Source organism: Melozone crissalis, unplaced genomic scaffold (assembly GCF_028551555.1).
Source record: "Melozone crissalis strain CALT ecotype California unplaced genomic scaffold, PUWL_Pcris_2 ptg000016l_1, whole genome shotgun sequence".
NCBI lineage: Eukaryota > Metazoa > Chordata > Aves > Passeriformes > Passerellidae > Melozone > Melozone crissalis.
The window spans coordinates 40010369-40036827 of NW_026535794.1; the positions used below are offsets into that span (position 1 = coordinate 40010369).

At 41.2% G+C, this 26459-nt stretch overlaps 1 protein-coding gene across 3 annotated transcripts in view; it reads left to right on the forward strand.

Moving 5' to 3' along the window:
- Nucleotides 1–26459, forward strand: part of LRRC3B (leucine rich repeat containing 3B) — a 43839-nt gene that overhangs the window by 6134 nt on the left and 11246 nt on the right. The window contains exon 1 of one of the 3 annotated variants that reach the window (XM_054273942.1): nt 10364–10543. The exons of the other annotated variants lie outside the window; for them this stretch is intronic. The gene's annotated coding sequence lies outside the window, so the exon portion shown is untranslated. Of the gene's footprint in view, nt 1–10363; nt 10544–26459 lie in introns of those variants that run through there. 3 annotated transcript variants of the gene reach the window in all.

The window sequence follows — 26459 nt, forward strand, 5'->3', positions numbered from 1 at the left end:
GATTTAGACATTTGGCAGGAGCAAAAATTGTGGAATCAATAGGAGTTGCAGAAGAGGGAAGACCCTCAACAGCAGGACACTGACTGTTTGCAAGGCTGGAAGTTGGTAAATCCAGGGGTCAGTCTTTATAATAAATCTTGCTAGAGCTGGGTTTGGTTTTGTTGGGATTTTTCCCCTAGATGTACTGCAAATGGTCTTTAAAATTTATCTTGATTCTTTCATTTTGTTAAATGTAATTGTTGTTATAAATGTCAAAAGAGTGACCCTTAGTTCTTTTCTCCTAAAATGAAGTTAACAGGCTAATTCTGCCATTGCAACCTTCAAATAGTGTGATAGTGTTTCTAAATGTTCTTTTTGCCCTTGTTTTCGGCTTTGTTGACGCCAAGTCATTGAAATGAGAATTGGTGACTTTTAAACAGTCTATTTTTAACCAAGTTTGTAATAGAGTATTACTGTTTATGAATGTGTGTCAGTCCCAGTTTGCACAAGCACTGAAAGGGAGGGTTTGTATCAGAGGAGATCTGCTTCTAAGTCCTCATTTTCAACTTTGTTGTTCTCTGGGTGTTCCTGGTCCTGTTCTTCAGGTGGGAGTACCATTTTTACTCTGCTGCTACAAGGACATCTCGCCTTTTTCAAAGCTGAGATATTTCAGACCGAAACCTTTTTCAAAGGAATGGTCTATATCCTGTTATAAAATGAGATATAAGTGGGAAATTTTGGTTTCTAGGCTCTTTTAAGTTAGAGTGAAATAACTCCTCAAACTTCAGATCACAGTATTTCTTAAACCTTTAGTTGTCACTTCTAACACACTGCATATAACCAAAGCACACAATTCAAATAGAATAAGAACATCTCAGCTTTGACTGAAAAGCAGCACATGGATGACAGCATGCAATCCAGGTAATCCTGTCTTTTTCTGTGTGTTTTTAGGCTGCAGAGCTGACATGTCATGTCCCTATACACTGGATTTGTGATCCTTTCCTGGTTATAAGCAAGACCATTGTCATTGAAGGGTTAATATTTTCTGTTCAGAAAACGTATTGGTCATTTTCTCTTTCCAGAGTCTTTCACAGGTTTTGCCCCTTGACAGAAAACATTTAATCTGTATTTTGCTCATCACTTTCATCAGTTACTTGGTGTACTTATTGGCATCTCTGATGCATAGTGGGTGTTAGGAATAATTTCTTGACAGAAAGGGTTATCAAGCATTGGAACAGGTGTTTGAGTCACCATCCTTGTAGGTGTTTGGAAGATGTATAGATAAGGCACTTAGGGACATGGTTTAGTGGTGGACTTGGCAGTGCTGAGTTAACAGTTGGACTCAAAGATCTTTTCTAACCTAAATGATTCTGTGATTCTATAAATACTTATTTTGCTAGAGTAGGACTTGACAGGATTTAGACATGCAAGAAACCTAAATCTTTGGCTCAGGAAACAATCCTGATGGATACAAATGGTATTTCAATAACTTTCGATCCAAAAATGTTTCTTGCAAAGTGACAGGACTGTTCTTCTTGCCAGTCATGGCAGGTGCTCCATCTGTACAAATACCACCTAATTTTAACAAGTCAAGCTTAACAGTTTGGGGTTTTTTCCCACTATCTGCCACATTTTCTACAATTTTTTCTCTATTCCTTAAACAAGTGTGAGGCGAGGCAGCAGTGTGGAATGAAATGGACAGAGGCCAACCAATTACTTAATTGTAGTAGTTTTTTTTCAACACATTGAAAAGCAACAGTCAGTGCAGTGTCAGTGGCATTGCAACTTCCCTTGGTTGTGGGCAAAAAAAGAAAAAAAAAAGCATGAATCTGTTAAAAATGGAAATGCGTGCTGTTGTGTTGTCTAATGCCGTCTCAGCCCTTCCCATTGTTCTGCTGTCTGAACAACTATGGTCATATCAGCTGTGGGCTGTTTTGTCAGTCTGGTTTGTGCAGCAATAATTGATGTACTCTCTTGTATTCAGGCTTTGTTTTCTGAGAACAGCCCTTTCTCACAAGCTTGCCATAAGGGATTTTTGCTATTACACCTTTGTCACTGATTTCAGCTATAAATACACATCTAATTTCACAGATGTGTATTTATTTTTTCCATGTAAAAAGCTGTCATGCTAGGGATCTTTCTTGAGGTGAAATCTGACCACAGGTCAGATACATTAAAGTATGTTTTACATCATTTTCAGGATTAGTTTGTATAAAAGTACCATTCCAATCTGGACATTCCATGACTGTGTTATCTCCACAAACATACTTTTACAGACCCTGACCATTCTCCAAAGAACTTCCCTGAGAGAAACAATCTCTATGCAGTGTCAGCTCCATGCACTGTCATCTTAGTGTTTTTTTTCACTGGGGCATGCATGACTTGGCAGGCAATGCTTTGATAATAAGTAAATGGATTTTAAAAGCTTATGGACATTTGAATTAACTGGGAAATCATTAGAATAATGTAAAGTGAATGAGGTTGCACAGGTCCTTTATTTTCCCCTTGCTGTGGGCTTGCAGAGTAGGTGTTCTGTGGAGTCCCAAAAGGAGTCTTGTTGACTAGAGTTAGTGTGTCTTGTTTCATTGCAGCAGAATTTTATCAGTGAGCTCAGAGTGCTAGTTTTAAATTCTGGTTCTTGAAGCTGTGATTTGCAGCCTTGAATACCGAGTAAATGCTTGAGCATTTGCAGAGGGAGACTAAAATATTACCAGGCTTGCAGAGCAGTTCTTCATTAATGTAAAACATTAGTGGGCTAGGGGCTGATTCTGTGACCTCATGTGTTTCTCCATTCACTTGGCTCCTCCAAGTAGCCTCCTCCATTTCCTATGCATCCACAGTTTCCACAAACTATTTTATAAAGGTATTTTGTTGCCTTTCTTCTAAAAGTATGTAAGGATTGACCATCGAATTTAATAAATGTTGTTATTGAAGTAGAATTGACATTTTTGTAAATGTAGATGTGATGTGTGTATGAGGAGTTAATGTGACTTGAAAAGCATTTGGTCTCAGCCCTTCCCACCTTGTTTCTGCATTTTGGACCAGCCACTTGCAGGTAAAGGGCACTGACAGGGTAACATTTTAGTGACTTTAAATACCACAGCTGACAGAGAAAGATTGAATTTTTAAGGATCAGCTATCAGGGAAGTACATTTCAGTATTCCCATCTAGGAAAAAAAACAACCATGTTTGTTTTTAATTACAGATACTGAGCTTGTTGTGATCAGTTGATGCAGCGGTGAAAAGTTTGTGGTAGTGAAAATTGGAGATTGGTGAGAGGTGAGCTTCTTGCTAACATTGGTATAACTCAGGTTCACTGTTTTTACTCATACACCTGACTGTTCTTGGAATTACCTAGCAGCATTTGGCATGGAAGTGTTGCTCCTGGAAACAGTTTCAATCAGAGAAATTAGCCATAAACTTTGACCCTTTTCTGGTATAACTTAGACTAGATGGCTTTATTTGACAACTTAATAGCTGTACCTAAGCCGCCTCTAAAAATATTTTGCACTTGAACTTTATTAGTCTTGAATATATTACTTTTTCAAATGAATTTTTATAGTTCCTACTAAATAAAGGATGAACCTGGAAAAGGGAAATTAAAAGCAAGTGATCTGTATCTTCACTTATAAAACAAATGCAACATAAATAATTACATTCTTCTCAACATTTTCACACCAGCACGGGAAAAAAAGAAAAAGCCCATCTGTGTAAACCTTTTGAAACCTGTTTCCTGTGCCGTTGCCTGTACTCCTTCAGGTTAGAAAGAAACACTGTATTCTTCAGATGCCATAAGGAGAACGTTGCTGTTCCGTGGCTGTGGCAACAAGCAAAGAAAACACTGGGCTGTGCTGTAGCTCCCCATAATGGTGAAAGCCTTTAATTTTTCATTAGGGATTTGACCCTTGGTTCATTTGGAGGGTGAACTTGATTTCTTTGACCCTGCAGAAAAAACCCAAACCAAACAGACTAAGCAAAAGCACTGGCTGCTGTCATTACTAATTCATCAGGTGTGACGGGGTTGGTGTTCTTCAGCTTGGGTTTGCGTGTCAGGATTTAGGGAAAATGAAATAAGAGGGAAGTGATGTCTATAAAGAGCTGGCAGGGTTGTACCAGATAAAATATCCCTGTAAGAAGGCTCATCTGAAGAGATGAAAGGCAGAGTAATCAGCACCTGCAGAAACATTTCCTTTAAGGTTTGTACTTCTGGTGAGAGGTAAAAGATAAAACACATCACTAATACTACAGCATGTCCTTGCTAAGCCTACAGCTGCTTTCTTGGCAGCCCTAATGGAGGCGTCTTGCTGGGCCCTGAGAAAAGTGTTTTGGACATGCAAAGGTCATGAGGATTTGTCAAGGCTGAGACGTGAGCCCTGGTGCAAAGGCAAAGTCGTGGAGCTCCTAATGCATCCAGGGAGGCATCTCAGACAGGAGCTCAGTGTCTGGGCTCACACCTGTCAGCAGCGATGGGCATCCCTTAAAAGTTTGTTCGAGAGCTGAGCTTTTCTACAAAAGTGGAGTTTCTTTATAGGTTGGGTGGCTGGTCCAGGGTGAAAAAGGAATTATGGCAAGTTTTTAGTACCTTTAGCAGTTCTGGTGCTGCCAGATTCAGTTACACTTACTTCACTCTAAAATACCAGTTTGACTGTTATCATGAGTATTGTCAGTGCAAGTAGGCAGTGTTTTAAATGGCTGTTGTTTACATGAGGCCTTCAAGGTTGTGACTGAGAACTACATGAGGGCTTTCCCAAAACCTTACTGAGCAAAAGGGCTCAATTCCTTTTCCCAAATGAGTGGCATCGTGTAGGAGTGAAATGGGTAGATGAGATTTGTGTTCTCAGCACTGGGTGGAAGAGAGTCCCCGTGTGAGTTTTGCAATATGGGTTTGCAATATTTTCTAATTTTCCAGGCATTTCTCCTTTGTTTTGTGTTGCTTCCCCAGTACTTTTAAAACCTTGTTCTAGTTTCCCTCTGGACCAAAGTGATGTTTAAAGAACCAAGTCCAGGAAATAGTTGGAACAACAAAGAAAAAAATTCCTGGAAGAGGCTTAGGAGGTCTGAAATGGGAGGTGAATAGTTCTTTTCCTTTCTTAGGGGAAAATGGTCCTTCTAAATAAGAAGGTAAAGTTTTCTCAGGTGACAGAAGAGTCTTCAAAATGCTTAAACAAGTAAAAAAATCTCTGTGTTTCCCAATCAAGGGGGGGGAAGATGTTTTATTATAACATAGACCTGTAGTAAGTTAATAAAAAGTAAATTTTTTGTTTTCCTTGAAAGTATTTTGATACTAATGACAATCTTTACAGTTCCTAAACTTTCTAGAGCTATCTTTTTATCCTGCTGTCTTACCTTTTCAGTGCTGCTGCTCTCAGAAAAAGCTGTTTACCCTCTCTTCAGGGTGTCAGCTACAGAGGACTCTTCCAAGGCACCAACTTGACCCTTTATGTGGGCTAAAGGTTGCATGAAACAGGGCAGCAAAGGTCTTTCAGTGCAGGTGCCTGGAGCTGGCCTTCCTGTACCCTTGCTGGAGCTGGTGAGAAAGAAGTTGGATTTTTTGAGAAGAAGAGGCCGCAGGAATGTGCCTGGGTTCAGACCTGAGACTGGGGTAGTACAGAGGTTGTGATTAGATTGGTATTTAGCTTGGAAGCATCAGTATCGTGGATTTATTTTCCCTTTTTTTGCTTGAAAATCACTCATATTTAAAGATTTCAGGTAAACCTGTGTCTGAGCTTGGTGGAATCGCTTTGATTTATGTGGGTGTAAGGCATAATATATTTATGTCCATAATGTGCATGATGTCTCAATTTTTTACAGACTTATGCAAAATAATAATGAAAACACCTTGAGGATGGATGTTATTTGTACTGATTTGAACAGAGGATATTTCCAGATGGGAAGTGAGGTATTGTTCCTAACTTGCAATATAAAAATACTTGAAATAACTGTTTCTGGGACTTTAGTACCGTCTATTGAATTCATATCTACCCTTGTCATCTGACAGACTACTAAAACAAGATTCTGCTCAAAATGATAGAAGTGACAGTCGTACAGTGCATTTCATTCCTGCTCAGCCCTGTTAGGCAGTTAGTCTGGGCAGATTTGGATCTCCCTTCAGTCATTCAAGGGCAGTCCTTTGGAAGCGATTTGCAGAATATGTAATTGTGCCCATAAATCCCTCGCTCCCCCCTGCAAATGGGGTAGAATTCCTGTTGCCACCCTATTGTGTTGAGGAAACAGCATTCCCCCCCCCCTCCTTTTTCAAAGCAATTGTGGTGGATTCTCTCTGCCGCTGGCCATGCTTTCATTCCTCTGCAGTGTGGTTACATAGAATTGCTTCTGTGTTCTGTCGGTGTTTGATCCCTTCCAGCTGGCAGTGAATCGAAGAAATCGAATGTATGGACACCCAAATTCTGCCCTTAGCTACACTTGTGAAAACGTGTGGCATTATATGCTTGGCTTGGAAAGGCTTAAGAAATCCCATGAGATCCGCTCCGCTGAAAGTCGCTCTGTAAATGTTAGACAGGGCTGTTGTTTTTGTTCTAGTACATTTTACTTTAAAGCTGCACCTGAGCTGCAGTCGATGATACTGTTTCATAACACTGAAAAAGAGGGACAGATTTGGAGTGTGAGATGTGCCGTGCTGTCAGTGGAGTTTGTCACTGAAACTGTCATAGCTGGGTGCCACGGCAGTGTCTGTGCTGTGAGAAAAACGTGCTCGGTGGGGTTTTGGTTCCTGGCAGCGTTCAAGCCACTGGTCACCATGCAACCATCCTCCTCAACAGCCTGATCCCCTTTGGGAAAGAGCCAGGGCCATCTGCTAGCAGTGGTGTCCAGCACCCTGGGGTGTCTTGGTGGACTCTGATCTTGCACAAGAGCGAGTCCCAGGCAGCAGAAGATGTCTCTTCTGAGCCAAGAAAACTGTGTTTAGGTCTGACAGGTTCATAGCATCATCCAGTATGGAGGAAGCACAGGTCTGAGGAACCCCTTTGGTCTTCTGGCTCTGGGGAAGCTCTGGGTACTGGCCCATGGTGGTGTAGCCGAGTGCCCTGTGACTGTGAAACATAGTGTGAAGGAGATGTACCTTGGTGTATGGATGGGCCCATATGATCCTTTTGCTTCATGTTTAGTGCAGAACCACAGGAAATAATGTTCAGGCAGATACTGTACTGACACAGCATCTTTGACTCAAGCTGATCTTTGCCAGTGTGGAGGATACTTCATGCAGCTGGTCCACAAAGAATCAAAGAGTTTGAATAGTTGTATAACACTTCTTTTTGAAAGTGTTGCAGTGACCTGAGCAGATTGAAGTTGCAGTCAAAAAAGTCCTGCCCTGAGTCATTTACTTTAATTCTTGGTTTCTGTTTCTTGGGATCCTTGGGAGACAAGGAAACAAATTATGAGTTGTGAGGAAGGTAAGCAAAAGACAGGATGACAGGTATTATACACACCTCCAAGACTGTCATTGGGTATTTTTATCTACTTCTAAATGGTGGAAAATTTTCAGAAGAAGAGTTCTGTGTATTTTTTCCCGGACTGAATGGAAATTTTGCCATTGGTTAATATAGAAAGGAAGTCGGAAATACCAGAATTACATGTGAATTATTTATGTATCCAATTTGCTGCTGTGAACGGAGGAACAAGGATCTTAAATGCTGCTAATTACTGTGGATTTTATTTCACTGACTATGGTCGTAGCTGCAGGCCATGTGACCTGGCAGTGACCTGAAGGGCACTTCTGGAAGGGAGGAGGGAATGTGCAAAGAGTTCATTGCTGGGTAGTCAGATGACACTGGAGGTTTTATCATGTTAGCAGAGAAAAGTGATGTTTTTCCTTCAAGTCCTGAAGGATTAACAGCTTTGTTTATACTTCTTCTTGTATGTCCAGAACAGAAAAAATAATAGAAAAAAACTTACATTTCTGTAGTACAGCATCTTTGCATTTTTATTCTGTGTTTCCTATATTTAAGGGATTTCCTAGCAAGAATAGAAACATCTGCAATAGCAGCTCCTATTTATGTTAATCTTTTCCAATCAGCATGCAGCCTGAAATAATTACAATAAATGCACTGTCTGCTCCAAACACTCACAACTTCCATTTATTTCAGGCTTCTTTGCTTCGCAAGTCTGAGAACATAATCCTTCATTCTGCTCTGCTTCATCTCCTTTGCATGAATTTATCCAACAGTATCTTTTGTCAACTTCATTAACAATGGTCATGTCATGATAAGTTACATAAATTGAGAAGTTTTTAATTAACTGAGTTAACAAAACAGCCCCACAAAGCATAATAAATTTAATTAGGTAACATTTTCCTGTTATAAGTCTGCACATGAGGTGTGTAATGAAGTAGACCAAAGTAAAATCTGTAACCTGAAGGTTTTTAGATTTCATAGCTGCAGAAATAGTTTCTTTTTGAAAAAGATATTTTTATAAGATCATGTGTTAAACATACCTTGTTGTGCAAAGGATTATGCAAACTGGGCAGAAAAACAATAGTTACTGACAAAGACATGACTAAGAGTATGTTTAAACAGAAGAAGACATCTTCCAGTCTTTCCCCCTCTGCTTCTGGCAGTGCTGCTCCCCAAGTCAGGGTCATTTTCTCCAGCTTGGCAGTGGTGCTTTGGCTCTGGTTGGGTGAGGGGTTTTTTTTTATTCTGGACAGAATTTACAGGTGTTTTTGGTCAAATTGGCTAACGTATGTGGTATAAAGAGCACATTCAGAGCAGAGTCTCCTTGCTGGTGCTGTGTGCTTTTAGCTGGGCTGCTTGCCCAGGTATGTGGGAAGGAAAAGTAAGATCAGCCTTGGCTCGTGTGGAGTGCTCGTGTGGAGCGACTTCTCAGGTATCCTCTGCAGTTAACAGCATCTGTCTTTGCTTTTTCTTCCCTAAACTTGCATCCAAAAATATTAAGATTGTTATCCCCTGCCTCCTACCCTCTTACACGGCCCAGCCAGGCTGCTTTTGCTTGGGCAATGCTCCCATCTAAGGAATTGGGTTCAAAAATAAGAACTTTGCTTTTCCTTTATGTCCAGGACAGCTTTGTGACAGTAAATGGTACTCTGATTTTGATGGTGAGACAAAGAAGCAATTAAACAAAAACAGTGGGATAGGACACAGAAAGGAACTCTTTAATTTATCAACATTGGTTTGCATTTCTCCCCGACTCTCTAGTCACAGAGAGCAGTGCAAAGGGAGTACGTGGGTACATCCATTTACTGTTTTGGTTTGGTGATGCATAAAGTCAGAGTAAGGTTTTTAATTGTCTTTCACAAGTGCAAATGAGTGTATATTGAAGGCTGTGAAAAATAGCTATCAGTATTTATTATCTCTGTGAAGTATCCTTTTTATATTTTAATTTAGGTCTGATTTGGAGAGACAAGTTTGATGTTAGCAACATCAGTATACAGTTTGGGGTGGATCTCTGGTTTATGGAGAGGGAAAGTCCCATTCCCTGGTTTCAGAGTTTGATGATAAACAATGTTAAATGTTTGATGATAAACAATGATAAACAAAGTCTGGTGGTGAAGAGGGCACACAGGTCTGGACAGCAAAACAAAGTGAAAGGAAAGAGTTGATAGGAACAAAGAGTAGGGGGGAAAAATTAATGCACAGAAGCAGAGGGGTGAAATTAGTGAAGGAAATACAGGAATTAAAATACAAAGTGTTGGGTGAGAAAAGCAGCTCGCCAGCAGTCACTCGCTAGGTGAGAACATTGTGTGTTCAAGAAGAGATTCGAGCAGACCTTCCCCAAAGATTTGTGATTCCTGCAGGTGAAGGACCTTGGGATGAACAAGGAGACTCTTTGCTTCCTAAAGTATTACAAGTTAGGTAACTGAGGCAGAGGAATTTTCTAATAGTATTTGGAAAAGAAGATATTAGAAATTAATGTCTTGATGACAGGAGTATGTCAAATTAATGCATGATGTATTTTTGGAATTGTACAATGTGTCATAAGCCAATTTTGTTCCAGGGGAAATGTGACATCTTCTCCCTTGTGAGTGAGGTTTCCAAAGGGCTGAAAAGCAAGGAAAATGGAAAGCAAAAAGTGAAGTTGTCAGGTGGAGAAGAAAAGCATCGCCTGTGGTATTTAAATTGTATAAATTGGTGTTGATGTATCCTGCTCCTCAAGCCCTTCTGATAGCTCTATGTGTTTCTATCTGTGACTGCTACACCTGTTTTCCGTTTTCAGTCTGTTTCAGGACAGTAAATTTTACCTTGCCCTGTGATGCCAGTCATATCCTTTTACACAGCAGTGACTTCCCAGGAAGCAGAAACATGAGTCTGTACTGTTGCCATGAAATACATGCTGTGCCTCACAGCAGATCTGTTTCTTAACTCAGAAAAAATGTGTGCAATATGATTTTGCTGGGCTGCTGAAAACATTTGAGCTGCAGTTTTACATACTTTATTCTTGTTTCTTCTGCTTTCAGGATCTGGACTGTTTAGAAAGAAAATGTAGAGTTAACATCTGCAATCTGATGTGGTCTTCCTTTTCAGAAAAAAATACTGTTTCTGGCATTCATGTTGGGAGAGAGGAGCCGTCCTTTCCAAGACTTTCAGTATAGGTATGAGAATGTTCAAAGAGCTGACAGTTAGTAATTATTATTCATTGGTGCTACTTTGCTTCTAGTACAGTGAACATATTTTTGAAGTAGAATTAAATCCAAGTCTCTCCAGGGGCTGTTGGTATTTTGCTAATGCTAAATTAAAGCGTGCCATGTGCTGTGCACTAGAGGTGGTCAGTGGTGGCTTGACAGAACTTAATTGTGTGTGTGGCAGGGGTGCTCTGAGTCACTGTGTGGTAGGTGTGCTGCAGCTGCAGTCTGGTGGGAAGTCACAGCCCCTTGTGTTTTCATGAACAGGAAGGAGACATTCCCAAGCTGCTTTCCATCCTGCCTGCAGGTTAGGTGGTCTAGCTCCTGGAGTGGTTATCCTGTACAGCCAATTTTTGTTCCTTCTGCTCATCACTTACCCCATTGCTTTTTCAACTCCCAAGCTGTAAATACTTAAAATGAGAAATAAGCTAATTAGAAGCCATGAAATAGAGATCGAAGTTGAGCTTCCGTGAAAAAATCAGTAAGTGAAGAAGCAGGTCTGGATTGGAGATGAAGGGATGGAGTCTTTATAATCTTCCAATTTATCATCCTATTAAGCTGTTGGATCATGTGTTTGGATTTATCAATATAAAAATTTGGTAGTATTCCATCCTTGGGACATTCTAGCATACGTTGGAAGTTTTTAAATGGCACTGCCCTGTTTTGAGCACTCATCTTCTTAATACATTTTTGGTATTGCTTTCCTTGATGAGGTCCTCACCCTTCTGAGCCAGACACTTGGAGCGTGTTCACCGTGCCTAGATGATGCAGTCAGTGCTCAGGATGTTGCAGCATGGCTGGGCTGAAGTGTTAGCGGGGAGAGAGCCACCACAATTTAAACTTGTAATGGTGCACCTGAGCCAGCAGAGTCACTGTGTGGGGAAGTGTCCTGGAGAGCTGAGCTGAAGGCCTTATTCCCAGGCTCTCCTCCTTCCCACTCTCTTTTCCTTCTCAACACTCTCAATGAGGGCTAAACTAGCTCAGGCAGTCATGCACTAGATGTGGGTACGGTTCCCTGGAGATGGTAGATATGATCTCTGTAGAGCATGCAGGAGCTAAAGGGAAACTAATGGGATGTAATGCTCAGGTGCAGGTGAAGGACTGGGGGGGAAAATCCCCCTGATGTGTATTGCACCCTCGGTGATCCTCAATGCTGCCTTGGAGCAGAGAAGGAGACGGAGCTGTGGCTGCAGCTCAGTGCTGTGGCTGGTTAAGTGGCGACAGAGCAGAAGACTTCAGGAGAGCAAAACATCTGAAGATTCACAGGGCTAGCGTGATATTTGGGAATTGCTGTGTGGAATGGTGGCATTTTGTCAATTTGTTTTGTAATCTGTGATGACAGTAAACTGAATATTGAACAGCTTAAATCTAAGCAACTGTCATTTCATGCTTTGGTGAAGAGGGAGTGGGTGAGTGAGATAGTAGGGGTAAATTGTTAATAGGAGTGAAACCAATATGTGCAGTTTTCTCTGAACCTGCCCACCTCTTTTTTTTGGTGTAATATTGAGCAGCTGGGGCTGTGCTATCTCAGCTTACCATCACTAATCAGGCTATAGATCTCTGGGGACGTGCTTTGCTCTCAGTTACTGTGGTAGAAGTCTAAGCTTATTACCTAGATTACTTGCATATAGACAAGCAAAATCACATAAACAGATTTTGAGCCTTTTTTGTCAGTGTGGTTCATGAGACATACTCTCATTTTTTGAGTGCTCTTTGTTTAGTCAAAGAAGAAACCACTTGTACTCAAAATGAGAGAGCATTTGCACTATTGCCTTTTTATTTCTTCTTTGTGGAAAATTGTATTGCTTTTAGTAGAACTGAAATTAATAGAGTTCACTGGAAATGAAATTATTTACTTTGTTTAAAAATGACATTTTCATAGTCCATAGTCTTCATGCCTGCCTGTAAAACCACAGAACACAAACTTGACCAACTTAGTTACAGAAGTATTTGCTGCTGTTATTGAATTTCTTCAGCTGTTTCAAGCATTTTTCAGGGAGACTTCCCCCTTCCTTGAATTCCATAGAGCTTTATCTTAAGTATCCCACTGGTGGCCCTATATGTATTTTTTAATGCTGTGTTAGGTAGGTCTATTTATGAGTTGCTGTTCTAAACTGCTCTCTCCAGAGATGTAATTTAGAACTGGTGTTTCATTCATTACTATGCTTACCTTGGTCCGAATCTACAATTTTGTCTGTTCCTTAACTTTCAGACCGATGACTCATTCCTTTGCTTCATGGCATTGCTGCATGTGATCTTATCCCACTCTGAGATGAGCTTTGGAAATGAGCTAACAAGAAATGTTTACAGCATTCAGCATAAATCACAATTCCACAGAGAAACTTAAGGGGGGGAAAAAATGGGTTTCCTGTAACTTGGAGATGAATCTATACCTAAGGGACTCCTTGTTTTCTCCCAGGTAGCAGGAGAAAACAGGACCAGAGAAGATGGCCTCATTGCACCAGGGGAAGTTTAGACTGGATATTAGGAAAATGTTCTTCACTGAAGTGGTGTTCTAGGCATTGGAACAGGCTGCCAGGGAAGTGGTGGAATCACCATCTCTGGAAGTGTTCAGAAGACATGTGGATATGGCACTTGTGGACATGCTTTAGTGATGGACATGGATGTGGCCAGGTTAACGGTTGGACTCGATCTTAGAGGTCTTTTCCAACTTCAGTGATTCTGTGATTTTAAATCATTTTAATTATCTGTTTCATATGACTCCCTTGAGTCTTGGTATATGCAAGAAGATGCTCTCTGCCCCTTTCTAACCTTCACAAGAAGGTGTGCAGAAGCAGATTGGTGCTTCCATTCAGGAATGGAGTGTAGCAAAACCACCTGTGGGAATCCATGTGAAAGGAGAAATCCTAGTGAGATGTCCATTTTATTTGCAGGCATTTTCTTTAGAAGAGCAGTTCCCTGCATGCCATGTCCCTGCATGACTTAGCAGCATCCTGTAGGTGTGAATGCCTGTCTCTGCAGAGCAGGATATGCAAAAGATGAGGGGATGGGTGGTGGAGGTAGACATGGTGACTAACTCTTTATTCCTGGAAGTGCACCCTCCGTGTGGAGGACGGCATTAAGTGTGTCCCAGATAGGCTTCTCACACTGCGTCATTGCTGGGGATTAAGCCATTTTCCCCAAGGATTCTGTACTTGGCAAAAAGCTCTGCAGGAAGTGCTGGTGTGCCTCCAGATTTAAACATATCAGCACTTGCATAATAGGTTTATTCTTTATTATCCACCTTTATTTTCTGTTCTGTGGCATGGGCTTCAGATACTGCACATGATGATTTTGCTCCTGCTGCCACGTGGTCCTTCCACATGGTGAAGGAAGGATGTCCGCACTTGAATTATTTAGTCTTCCAGAATCCAAGAGTTTTACATTGTTACTTCACTTTCTTCCTAGTATCTCTTCTGGTACTTTTATTTTTATTTTCAAAAAAATCAAGCATTAAAGCTAGTGCTTGTTACCACAAAACTGGTTGTTCTTATTTCCAACTAAAAGACAATTAGTGAACTTAGTGAAAGAATTATCAGGGTGTAATTTTGCCTTTTTTGAAGAGGCAGAGGGAATTCACTTATATCAATCTTTCTGTTTTGCTAGGTCTGTGAAGACCACAAGGCTTCACTTCTCTAGATGATTCTAACATGTTCATGCTGATTTTGAATGATAAGGGGAAATTTGCAATAAAGACTTGTCATGAAATTTGAGGAGTGAGTACCTTTATGCTCAAGGCAAATGAATAATCTCTTTCTGTATTTAGGTACAAGTCCCAGCCATCCCTCTTGCTGATGGTATTCTTTAGAACTAACCTCGGTATTGTATGTGCAGAGTGCAAAGTGTGAAATTATACCAGGCAATGTTTTTGTGATTATCTGTTTGTAAGGTGTGTCATGGTAGCTGAAGGCAGTGTAGAGTTTACACTCAGCATGTTCAACTCATCTTCCAAAGGATGTATTCATGCCCCTTTGTAGCCAGCCACCTGGGACCTCTTTTCACCTGGTAAATATTTCTTGTGGCCATTTGGAGGGTCTGCATGACTACAGTCCACAAGGTCTTTCTTCAGCCTGGCAAACCATGTTTGCACAAGTTAGTAGCTAGGTAGTAAGGGTCAAAGCTGGGATTTCTCAAAAGTCTGTGTATTAGGTTCCTTCAGAGCACAGGAAAAATGTGAAAGAGGAGCATGGACTAATTCTGTTTAACAGCTTGTGCAAAATATATGTAGGAGTGTAAAGAAGAAACTGTCACTACTGAATCTCAGAAAAAGTAAATGTAAGAAGAATGCTTAGAATACAGGGAAGAAGGAGAAAATAATGTGCACAGATATAATGTGAACCATCAAGTTCTTGTTCAAAAAGAAAAGCCATTCAAAGGCCATTCGGGAAATGTGGGTAGTTTTCAGTAGGCATATTCTATTGTATCTTGCTACCACTTAACAAGTCTCTAAGTTTTTGGTGCGTGTCATAGTTTTGGCACGTACCACTGCAGCTTACTGACTAAGGCTAGTGAAATTTGTTTTTACTGAGGAGGGTATCCTCATAGGACATGCATAAAGAGTTTGGCTGATTTATTCTTCACCTTTTGAGAGAGCTAAAATGTTCATTACAAACAGCTTGTAAAATAGCAAAGAGCATTTTGTTTTTAGTGTTATGTGAACACAAATTTTCTGTTTGATTTTATATGAAGCAAACAGAAAAAAAAGCACAGCAGTTTACCCCACGTATTTGGCTTCTATCAATATAGAAAAATATTTGCTTAAATGAATGTGACTTCCGTTTGGTGTTATAACGGAAAATATGTTTCTGCTTTACTTCTTCTCTTCGCCATACTGTTTAGTTTTGCTTACTTTACGTAGCCATGCTTAAATGTACCATATTATATAGTATTTTTATGTATTATCTGGGCATTTGAATTTCCTCTGCATGGCCCTTTTCCACCATGAGAAAAGCAGAGAGCAGTGGTTTTCAGTGCTCAAAATTAATGACTGTGGGCAAGTATGTGGTGGGCTCCTTTTTATTAGGCTTAGTACCTAAGGGAGCTTTTCTTCAGTGTAAAACAGTAGTAGAAATTAAACTTCTTGTCTTGAAGTGTAAAACCAAATAGTTCAGGGCTTTTAAGAGGAATTTGTCCGCTGTCAGGGCTATTACTACATGAATTTCAAAAGTATTTCTGTTACTGTGAACTTGAAAATTCAGGTGGTAGTTGATTTTTTTTTCCCCCAATGAAGGAACTGCATGATCCTGTAGGTCCTTTGCTTACATGCAGAGGTAATCCTCATGGATGACTCCCTTGGTGGCTTTGGAAAAAGTCTGGTCATGCAGAGGTGCCCCCCTTCTCACCTCCAGATTATCTGGACCTGTAGAAGTGTTGGGCAGAGGTGGTATGCCTTGCTTCTGCAGTGTCTTCTGGTGCTTGAACTTCCCTGCAGAGCTCAGACTGCTGGGGAGCTCTGGGATTTCTGGGTTAAGCAAATAGCCTGATAGAGGGTTTGGATCATGCCAGGAGATGAAAACAGCTGTGCTGGATCTGCTGGAAGATAGCAAGAGAAAGCCACACAGAATCCCTGAGCGAATGCAGTGACAGACACCAAGCACACCCGAGGGCTCTTAGTTTGGCAAGCTGTGGACCAACATAAAAAAAGCCTTTTTTCCTTTTAAGGCTACAAATCCCAACAGGAAGCTTCAGGGAAAACCTTGGTGGCTTGTTCCTGCAGAGTTGGGTTTTTTTCTCTTGGCAAATGTCATATCCCTGTAGAGGGTTGTGAATTGGCCTCAGATGTTCTAAGAGAGTATTGTAAATGAAGGGTGGAAAAATGTATTTTCTATTACAATCCATTTGACAGACAAAATTAATAACAAAATTTGGAATTTTAGAAAGCTTGTTCAGTGGTCTTGTTTCATTTTGAAGCTTTCTAGCTACACTTTGAGGATTATCTTCTGTAATTTGTGTACAGAAAACAGAATGAAAGTTTCCCCTTGTTTTCTTGCCAGCTTGAGTGTCATTTTGGTGCTCAAAAGCATTTTAAAAAAAGGCTCAAACTTCTTTTTTTCACTCTGTTTGGTTTCTTTAAGAGCAATGTTTTTAAAACAGCTTGTATGGGAGTAGGCACCTAAGTTGGTGTTTGATGCATTGAATTCAGTTAATCACTTAATTGGTCCATTAGGTTCTTAGGAATTTATTTACCTAAATAAATTGACTGTGTGTGACTTGTTGTAATTTAAAAAACTTCTCCTTTCAAGAGTTTACAGATAAGTTTATGCATATTTACTGGGGATATTGTCATGCTATCAATTCAATAATTCAATTTGTTGACTTCAGTTACAAAAATGAGTAAACGTTTGCAGTTTTGGTCCTTTGCTTTTGGATGCTGGTGTGAGTTAAAAAAGAAGAATACTATTTTGATTTAGAGTCACAGAGCAACACAGTAATTGTGTCTCTTCAGTGTTAGTTGGCTAATATAACCATTTCTCAGGAAGCACTGTTCTTGTGGAAAGGAACTTCATTTCAATTAATGCTTTACACCATGTTCCTTTCAAATAAGTGTTTTTAAAAGAGAACATCTGTAATTGGATCTGCTTACTTACTGTAGTCATAGTGAAAACTGTACTCAGTGGTAAGATATTTCATAAAATCTGAGTGATAGAAAACATCTTCAGCCAAGTGATTGTTTGGAGTATGTGTTTATAACTAACTCTCTGTTGCAAGTGAAGAACCCATGAATTGCATCTCTTCAGACCACACAGGTTGTACAGTCTTGTGTAACATAAAGAGGAAATAAAAATGTGCATTATGCTGCGAAGCCTAGAATTACCTCTGTCTTAAGTTCTGCTGCTTTTGAGTATTTTCTTCTTGAACTGTAGTTCTTTCAGCTGTTCTGTTTAACTGGATTGGAAGTAATCATGGAATGGCTGAGGCTGGAAAGAATCTGTGGTGATTGTTTGGTCCACTGCCATGCTCAAGCATGTTGCTCAGTGCTATGTCCACCAGACTTGGATGGAGATGCCACAACCTCTCTCAGTAACCTGTTCCAGGTGTGACCACCCTCACAGTAGGAGGAGGGGAAAAAAGAAAAAGAAATTATTTTCTTACTTTCAGATGGAGTTCCCTGTACTTCAATTTGTGTCCATTGACTCCTGTCCCTTTGCTGCGCACAACTGGGAAGAGTCTGTCTTCATTATTGTCTCTCATCAGTTGTTTATACATACTGATGAGACCTGCCCTGAGCCTTCTCCAAGCTGAACAGTCCTTGGAATCTCAGCCTCTCATACACCAGATCTTCCAGTTCTTTTATCACCTTTGTGGCCTTTGCTGACTTGTTCCAGTCCATGTTTTGCATATACCAGGAAGCCCAGGACTAACACAGCTCTGTGCAGGTGTCTCACTGGGGCTGAGTGGAGGGGGAGGAGCATCCTTAAACTGCTGGTGATGCCCTTTCTAAAGCAGCCCATGATGCTGTTACCCACCTTTCTGTGAGGGCACACACTTTGTGTCTGTCAGGACCCTGATGCTGCTCTCTGCAGGCCTGCTTTCCAGCTGATCAGACCCCAGCATGTAGTGATGCATAGAGTTAACCAGACCCAGGTGCAGAACTTGGAATTCACCTTTGTTGAGCTGCATGAGGTTCCTGCCAGCATGTTCTCCAGCCAGTCCAGGTCCTTCTGGATGGCAGCACACCCTCCTGGTGCATCAGCTGCTCCTCCCTGGTTTTATTATCAGCCAGCTTTCTGGAGATTCTCTCCCACCCTCCAGGTTGGTTGTGAAAATGTTAAATGATGCTGGTCCCAGTACTGGCCCCTGGAGTACTCCACTTGTGATGGGCCTCTTGCTGGGCTTCGTGCTGATGTGCACAGCCTTTTTGAGCCACGCAGTTCAGCCAGTGTTCTCTCCACCTCACCACTGCTGTGTTTAGTCTGTACTTCATCAGTGTGTCAATGAGGATGTTACGGGAGACAGCATCAAAAGCTCTGGTGAAGTCAAGATAAATTAACATCCACTTCTCTCTCATCTCAGCAGGCATCTCATTGCAGAAAACTATCAGGTTGGTCAGATGTGATTTCTGCCTTCATAAATCTATGCTGACTATTCCCAGTCATTTAATTTTACTCCATATGTTAAGGTAATTGTTCCCAGATTTATTTGCTGATCACCTCCCCAGGGTTGGAGGTGAAACTGATCTGCCTGTAGTTTATGGGATCCTCTTTCTTGAAAATAAGACTGGCTTTCATGCAGTCCTCAAGAAATTCATCTGATCCCTATGATCTTTGAAAGATGGTTTAGAGTAGCCTCCTGTAAATTTCAGTCAGCTCCCTCAGCACTCATGATACATCCCCCCGGATCCATGGGCTTGTGTATGTCCAATGTGGTTAAGTGTTCCTTCACTGGGTTCTCCTCTGCTGACAACAAGCCTTTATGGCTCCAGATTTTCTCATTGGTTGCAGGGCCCTGGGTTTTCTGAGAATAGAATGTTGAAGGAAGAAGTACCTTTTCAATTGACAGCCTTTTTCCTAGTAGTCTGTCTTTCCAGAGACAGAGATTCACTTAATGTGCTTTAGACACAAACCAGTCCTGTGCAGAGTGCGTGCATTAAAAAAATTTAGAGTCTGTTGATAGATCTGTATTTAAATTAAGCTAATAATGTCTTTCCATGATTACACTAAGAAGGAACTCTGCACAAAGCAGTATGAATCTACCAAAAAGGTGAGAGTTTTTTCTGTGTGCTTCTTTCCTGTGTTGGCTTGGCTGAATGCTGACTGTGCAGAGATGCGTAACAGGAGTGACTACAGACAGTGCAGCAATTTCAGAGGTGGTTTTCATGTGTCAGAACAACAAGGGGAATTAGTCTCCAGTCACATTCATGTTGCCATCGAGAGCTGTCGTCCGTGCCTGAGCAAGGTTGTTTTAAGCTTGCAGGGGTGTAACAGTCCCAATCTACAAGTGTTTATGTGCAGTTGTCAAATGGGGAGAAAGAAGGAGGAAAAAAAAAAGCAAAGCTTTTATTTGCAGCTCAGCAGGAACCTGACAGCTCCTGAGTTCAGCGGGACCAGAAAATGCTGCTTCTTGGGTGAAGCCATCAGCCTGAGGCAGGATTTTGGCTCCTGCCTTCCTCTGAGCTCCAAGCCTGGCAGCAGTCTGGGCTAAGGGGTGCAAAGCACAGATCACCCCTTGGCTGCTGAGCATGTGCCACTGATGGGGAGCACAGGTTGGTCAGCCCTGCCCTCCAGAGAGACATGGGGCATCCACACTGCATGGAGTGAGAGCTGAGGAGCCACTTGTCCTCAGCAGTGTTCGTTTACCTTTCTAGCACGACTCCACCAGATTTAAGTTCATCATAACTTTTTAAAAGCCTTTCCCTTTCTTAGATTCCAGAAACAGCCAGTGGCTCTCAGAGGGTTGCATAGCACTTAGGACTCGGCCTGGCAGCACATGGAGATCTGCCAGGGTTGCTCCTCCTCCTGCATGGAAGCAAGAATGGCTGTGCATGGGAACTGTGGCACTGCCTCAAAATTAGTGGGAGGCTGGAAGTGTTGCAGTAATTATTCCCAAGAGTAGCTGTACCAACTTCTGGGCTGCTTTCTGCTGGCACTGCTACACAAAAAAAGGTTGTTTATTTTCCTCAGCATATCTGCTGCTGTCATCACATCTTGTGAAGTCAGATTTGCAGTGTGTGTGTCTGTTCATGGTGGACTGTTTATAACATAGCCCACATCAGGTGTCTCCTGTGAAAACACATTGCAGGAGCTCACCACAACCATCTGAGCTTCTGCTTCAGATTATTGCTCAGCTCCTGAGTGTGAGCCCAGCCAAGCAGCATTCAGTGGGGCCACCTTGTTCACAAAGAGCTGCAACCTTTAGTGTACCAAAGAAGCACCTTCTCTTTGTTTTGAAGAGAGCTGACTGAAAGCTCCAGAAGGAGGAACTGATAAAGTACCATATTTTCAGAAAGACAAAAAAATGCCGGCGTGGTTTAAATTTTGTATTTTGGTTGAAGTTTTTCATGTTGTACAATGTTTTTAATTTTCTCAAATGTTTTTAAAATTCATATTTAATAAAGAAAACATGTATGTTCCAGTAACACTAAATATCCATTAAAATTTTAGTAGAAGTGTTGATATGGATGCTATGAAAAATGCAGCAGAAATAAGAAACTACTTAGTGAAAGAATGCCACTCTGTAGGAAAAGATATTAAATTTTTTTTCCTCTTCATTAAACTTCAGGCCATGTTTTACTGAGTAAAGGCAGGGTCTAGCATTTTGCCTGGGAAATACTTGGGTAACTTTAAATAAAATGTATACTAACAAGTTATAAATAGAGTCTTTTTTCCTCTCATTTTACTGCTAAAATTTATTCTAAGAGAAGCCTAGCTATTTATTTTGTTGTTAATAAATTATTGCCTTACTAAGGCAGATGTTAAAATCATTGATGGAGAACTAATAATTCATTCTTAATGGAGCTTTTGTACAGCCTTGAAAGTAACTTTATAATATGAAATGATGATGTGGTGGGTTAGTATGGTAGATGAACTCAGAAGGCACCTCGTGGATTGATGGTTGACTTGCCCACTCCTCCCTGTTTGCAGAGGTTGCTGCATTTTTATGTGCAACTTTGAAGAATTCTAGAGGGGTTATTTGCAAAATGACAGTTTTTTGGTGGAAAGAGAAAGGAGAGGTTGAATATATTAATCAAAAGGAAAGCAGACCCATCATAGGAGCTTTTGGAGGCTGTTGAGGCTCATTCCCCAAGGAGCCACAGGCCTGCCAGCCTGCAGGCTCCTTGCTTGCCGTGCTGCAGCCATGTGGTGGCTGGTAGCACACACTGATACCATAGCTGTGGTTGTCTCCCTTTCGTGTTCTGGGGACGCTTTTGAGCACAGAGCACTGTGAGAGCCCTGGTGGTTCAATAACATGTGGCTGTTAGCACTGTGAACACTCTACTGCTGCTCACATATCATGGATCAGTGTGAAGATGGGTTGACAGCACTGTATTGGCTGAGGTTTAACACTGGGCCGTTCCTCGGGCTAGCAATGGTTTTAAATGTAGGATTGCAAGGATGGGCTCTCCTTGCAGCTGGAAGAGATGGAAGATTTGTCATTTTCAGAAAGCATCCTTTTGGGGTGCATGCAAACTGTTCTTGGACCAGAATGAGTGACGCTGAAAGGTGTATGGCACCTCTTCATTACAGAAGCTTAATCTGTTTTGCTGTGCTTGAGCTAGTCTGTTATCCTCACTGTCCAGTGGGGAAGGGCAGGATGGAACTGGAGGATACCTTTGCGAGACTGAAAGCAAGAAGGGAAGCCATCAGGAGTGCAGCTGTGCTCAGATCTGGACCAGCTTATGAAGATGGCTGCATGTTGCTTCAGCATTGTGGCACTGCATCTATGGCAACTAAGGAAAGAAGAATGAGTAAGATAATGTTTCCTGTGATGGGAAGCACAAGGAAAAAGATTTGAAAATGCTGCTCTCAAGTGATACAGTTTAGTTTACTTGTTGTTGTGGTGTTCTTCATAGTACATAACCCAGGACTCAACAGTGTTTTTTAGGCCATTTGGACTTTTTTGTATGTCCTGGACTCCTGACTTGTGTTGAGATGTGGTAGTTGAGTGCCTAAGAGGTAAAGGTGCCTTTGAAAAAAGGAGGGCAGTTAATAGGGTCCTTTTCATTATTGACTCGTTGTGAAGGTGTGTAAATACAGGCAAAACTGTTTTTTCCATCATACCAGTGTATCTCTCGCTATTGTATTAGTGAATAGAATGGTGGTGCTGCTGAGCTATTTCATGGTTTGTCATATATCTCCCAGAAAGATGGTATAATTTATAGAACTTGTTGAGGCTTGGCAGTTTCACTGGGCTCCAGGCTGTAAGGAGTTCACCCGTGGGCTTGTGAGCCAATGTGATCTCTCATGTGAAACTCCCACATCTGGCTTCCTCCCTTCATGGTGCCTGCACAGGCCTGAGATTCACTTCTGGTTCTCTTTATTCTTCACTATTCCTGCAATTCCACAGGCTTTTCTGTCAGCCTTAATCTTTCCTGTAGGTACCACAATTCTTCTAGCCTCTATCTTTTTGTCCTTGAATTAGTAGTCCTTTCAGTGAGACAAAGACTTTTCTTTGTAGCTGGGACATCTCTGTAAGAGTCATTGAATTGTAATATTTGCTTCTGACAGAGGAAAAAAAGTGGGTGAGTTGCTTTGAACTCACATGCTTTTATTTGGGCCAAACAAAAGAGCAAACCAAAGAAACAAAAAAGAGACAAGTGACAAATAAACAGATGAAAATGTGCTAATTTGAAAAGAAAATCCATTATTTATTTGCTTTGCCATTGTATTTCATTATTTCTCCATAATATTTCTCCATATATGTATTTCTCTATAATATTTTTTTTAGGAAATTGTTTCAGGAGAGGAAATAGAAGTCTCATTTTACCAACCAGTGCTCAGACCATTTTGGGAGAGTGTAACACATGGGATGCTTACTGGCAGATAAAGCCACCATCATAGTTGTGCTGAACACACCTCACTGAGAGTAGCTGTTGCTTCAGGAGCTCGAGGAGAAGCAGGCAAAAAGGAGGGTGTGTGTGTGCCATGTGCCAGGCACAGATTCCCTTTGCTTTGATTTGACTTTTATACATGTTACTAGAAAGGAGTGGGTCAGTGACGGGGCAGGGATGACACACTGGGGCTTGGCATACCCAGGAAAACCTGAGGCCACTTGGACTCCTGTACTGAGTGAAGAAATTCAGCTTCATGGCTCTCCTGGAGTCTGACTGAAATAAGACTGGTAGTAAACAACTTATGGGCTAATAGCAGGGTGCCTTAGCGTGCAGGTGGTTTGGAACAGAAGTGAGTGCCTTTAAGCATTGTTTTATGGCGTTGTGTGTTTCAGACTGAAAAATGGCCACAAGCTTTATTACTTCAATATTAACACTTTTTCAATACTCTCTCCCTCCCCCCTCCTGCAAACTGCTGCATTCATCCATTATAGTGACTCTTGTTTCCCCTTCACCTGGCGTTTTTCACAGCATGGGGGACGTGGGTGGCAGGAGGGACAGCTGAGGACATCACGGACCTCGTCTGTTGCTGAGTGCAGCCAAAGCCCAGGCTGCTGCCAGATAACCTGTTGAGGTACCTTGCAGAGCCCTCAGTGATGACAGCATCCCTCCTGCCATTTCTGCTGGTTTCCAGTGACCTGCAAAGGGACTGCACCTCTTGGGAGACCTTTTCCCATTAGGTTTTTCCATCCTCCCTCCTGCTCCTTGATGGCAGGGGCTTCTCAGTGCAGATGTTGCTATCCATCCTTTCCCAACCCTTGCAATCAGCTGTTTTCACTGCACTTGCCACTGAGGGCTGTGTGCCAGGATGTTTTAAAATTGGGGAACGAGTTGCCATGATTCACGGGATCAAATGTGGAGAAATGGTGTTAAAAAGTTTTTTTTAAAAATCCTATTCTTATATTCTCTTTCCCATTCCAAGTGTGTCAAGTTAAGTTTGTCTCAGTGCCAGTGCCAACAGTAACCAGAGTTAAATTAGCCTTCCTGTTTGCTCTGCTTGGGTTTCACTTTTCAACAAGCTTTAGTAAAATAAATTGTGCCCCACATGTCTTTAAATTTCATTATCATGACCTAACTTAATTTGCTATAAATTATTTCTACCTGAGCTTCTTCAACTGTGAACTTGCAGCCTCGAGTGTCTTGCTTATTGGATCATTGCCCAGCTAATCAAGATTTTTTTTTTTTCCTTCGCAACTCCTGCTTTTTGTATCACCTAGGTCTGCCAAAGTCAACTTGGCTGTGTAACCTCAGAGGGGACACACAAAGAGCTGATACATTCTTGTCTTTAAATTAAGGGTTTTATTGAACCAAGTTTCTGTTGTGCTCTAGTGCTGCTGATAAAGACCTCTTTTCCTTTAGTGAAAATGTGACCTCAAGGGTTTTTTCTCTTTTTGGTGGTAGCCATTGCAATACTTCATTTTGGCTCTTCCTTTCTTTTGTTTTCTCCTTGGGAAAAACGACTAAGTGGAAGATCTCTGCACACTCAGTGTCAAGCAGCTGTGCCTTGCTTTTGTTTTTTGCACAGCTAGGCTCTATGTCTAATAAAGGCTGGTGCTTATTTCCACTGAGAAAAGCAGATTTATTTTTTTTTTTTTAGAGCTGTTCCTTTCATTTAGCAGTTGGTGATAACTTTTATTTCAGTGTGGTGAATGTTGAAGGCTCACTTGCCCCTTACCAAGCTGATGAGCTGCAAACAGGCTAAAGATTTTTGCTGAGTAAGGGTCAGAGAACCAACCCTTAAAGGATTTCAGCCTGCAACCTCAAGTTGTAATAATGACTTGCTATCATTGTATGTCCTCTGAAGAGAAACTTAATACAGCAAGTTTGATTATGACTTTGGAGAAGCCCTACTGCATGGTTAAAAAAAAATAAAAATTACCTGACTTCCTGAGAAGCCTTGGGGATGCTTCAGAGCACTTATTTCAAAATGAAAACATGCTGATTGTTGCTTAGATGTAACACATGTAATTTGAACTGTTCCTTAATGGCAGCTGAGGGCCTGATGTAACTCACCAGCAGATTAAAAAATAGCCAGTTTGTTTAACTTTCATTTGGAGAAAGCGGTAACATAGAGCTCTTGATGATGAACAGTGGAACATTATCTTCCAGTATAGCCTTTCTTTTGAAAACAAACACTCTTGCTTGGTGTCTGGACCCTGGTGGAGCAGATATGTCTGCTGGAGTAGTGTAACTCTTATGGTGATTGTTGATACAGGGTGCTGCAAGAACAGTGGGCACAAAAGGTATTGCCCTGAGCACACAGAAGTCTTCTCAGTTCAGACACGCTTCAGTCTGACCTAAATTTTTGGGCTCAATGTGAGGTTTACTGGTAAAACGACACGTCATGTGGTAGGCAGGGGGTCAGATTAGATGATCTAATGGCTCCATCTGGCCTTAAATTCTTAATTAGGGAAGTGCTGCCAGCGCAAGATGGCATTGAAGGTTTACACTGTTAGATTTTGCTTTCTTGGGAGATCCTTACCTATAGCAGGGCTGCAGAAGTTGTACTTGGGCTAGTTTTTTCCATAGCTTCTAATGGTAGTAGCACCCAGCAGAGCTAAAAGTGGGTCCTGATGGGAACCTGGTAGTCTTGCTTTCATGAAAGTACAAAATCCCTTTGTCTGACTATTCCAAATTACCACATGTTGAGCTTTGAGAGTTATAATGATACCTAAATATGGAGGGAAAATCTATTATTAGGACATGAAAAAAAAAGGCTAAGTTTCCCTGGCAGCTAATGAAAAAGAAATTACAGTTATTTGAAGCTGTTCATGGATTAAAATATTAGAAGTGGGGATGTGGTTTTTGGGTGGATGGTTTGATACAGTAGGTTATACTTTGCTTGACACCTTTGGTGCAGAAATGGAAGTGTGATGTTGTAGATATGCTCTTGGCTCTCCAGCTATGCAAATGGCAGTGTGCAGGTGTAATAGCCATTGGCACAGCAAAACCAGCGTCACTGATCAGCCACTTTCTTTGGCAAGGTCAAATGGCTTGCAGCTCAGTGTGTCACTTGATTGTAGGTTATTTGAATGTCTTTTAAAGTTGCTTAATTGCTTATTGATCTCATAATTATTCCAAACTTGCTGTCCCTTTTGCTATTTTCTGAATTATATTGTTAAATAACAATTTTGATTTCATTAGGAGAAGCTTGTGGTTTTGAGTATTCACTCTTAAGTTTAGAGCTTTTAATTGGAACTTTCAAACTTGATTGGTTTCTTTTATATGCTGGTACACATTTTATTTTTCTTGTATTTTTCTAAATGAGTTATTCTACTTCTGCATGCTTCTTTAAGGTCCTGTTAATATACAGGTAGCATATTTCAAAGCACAAGGAGC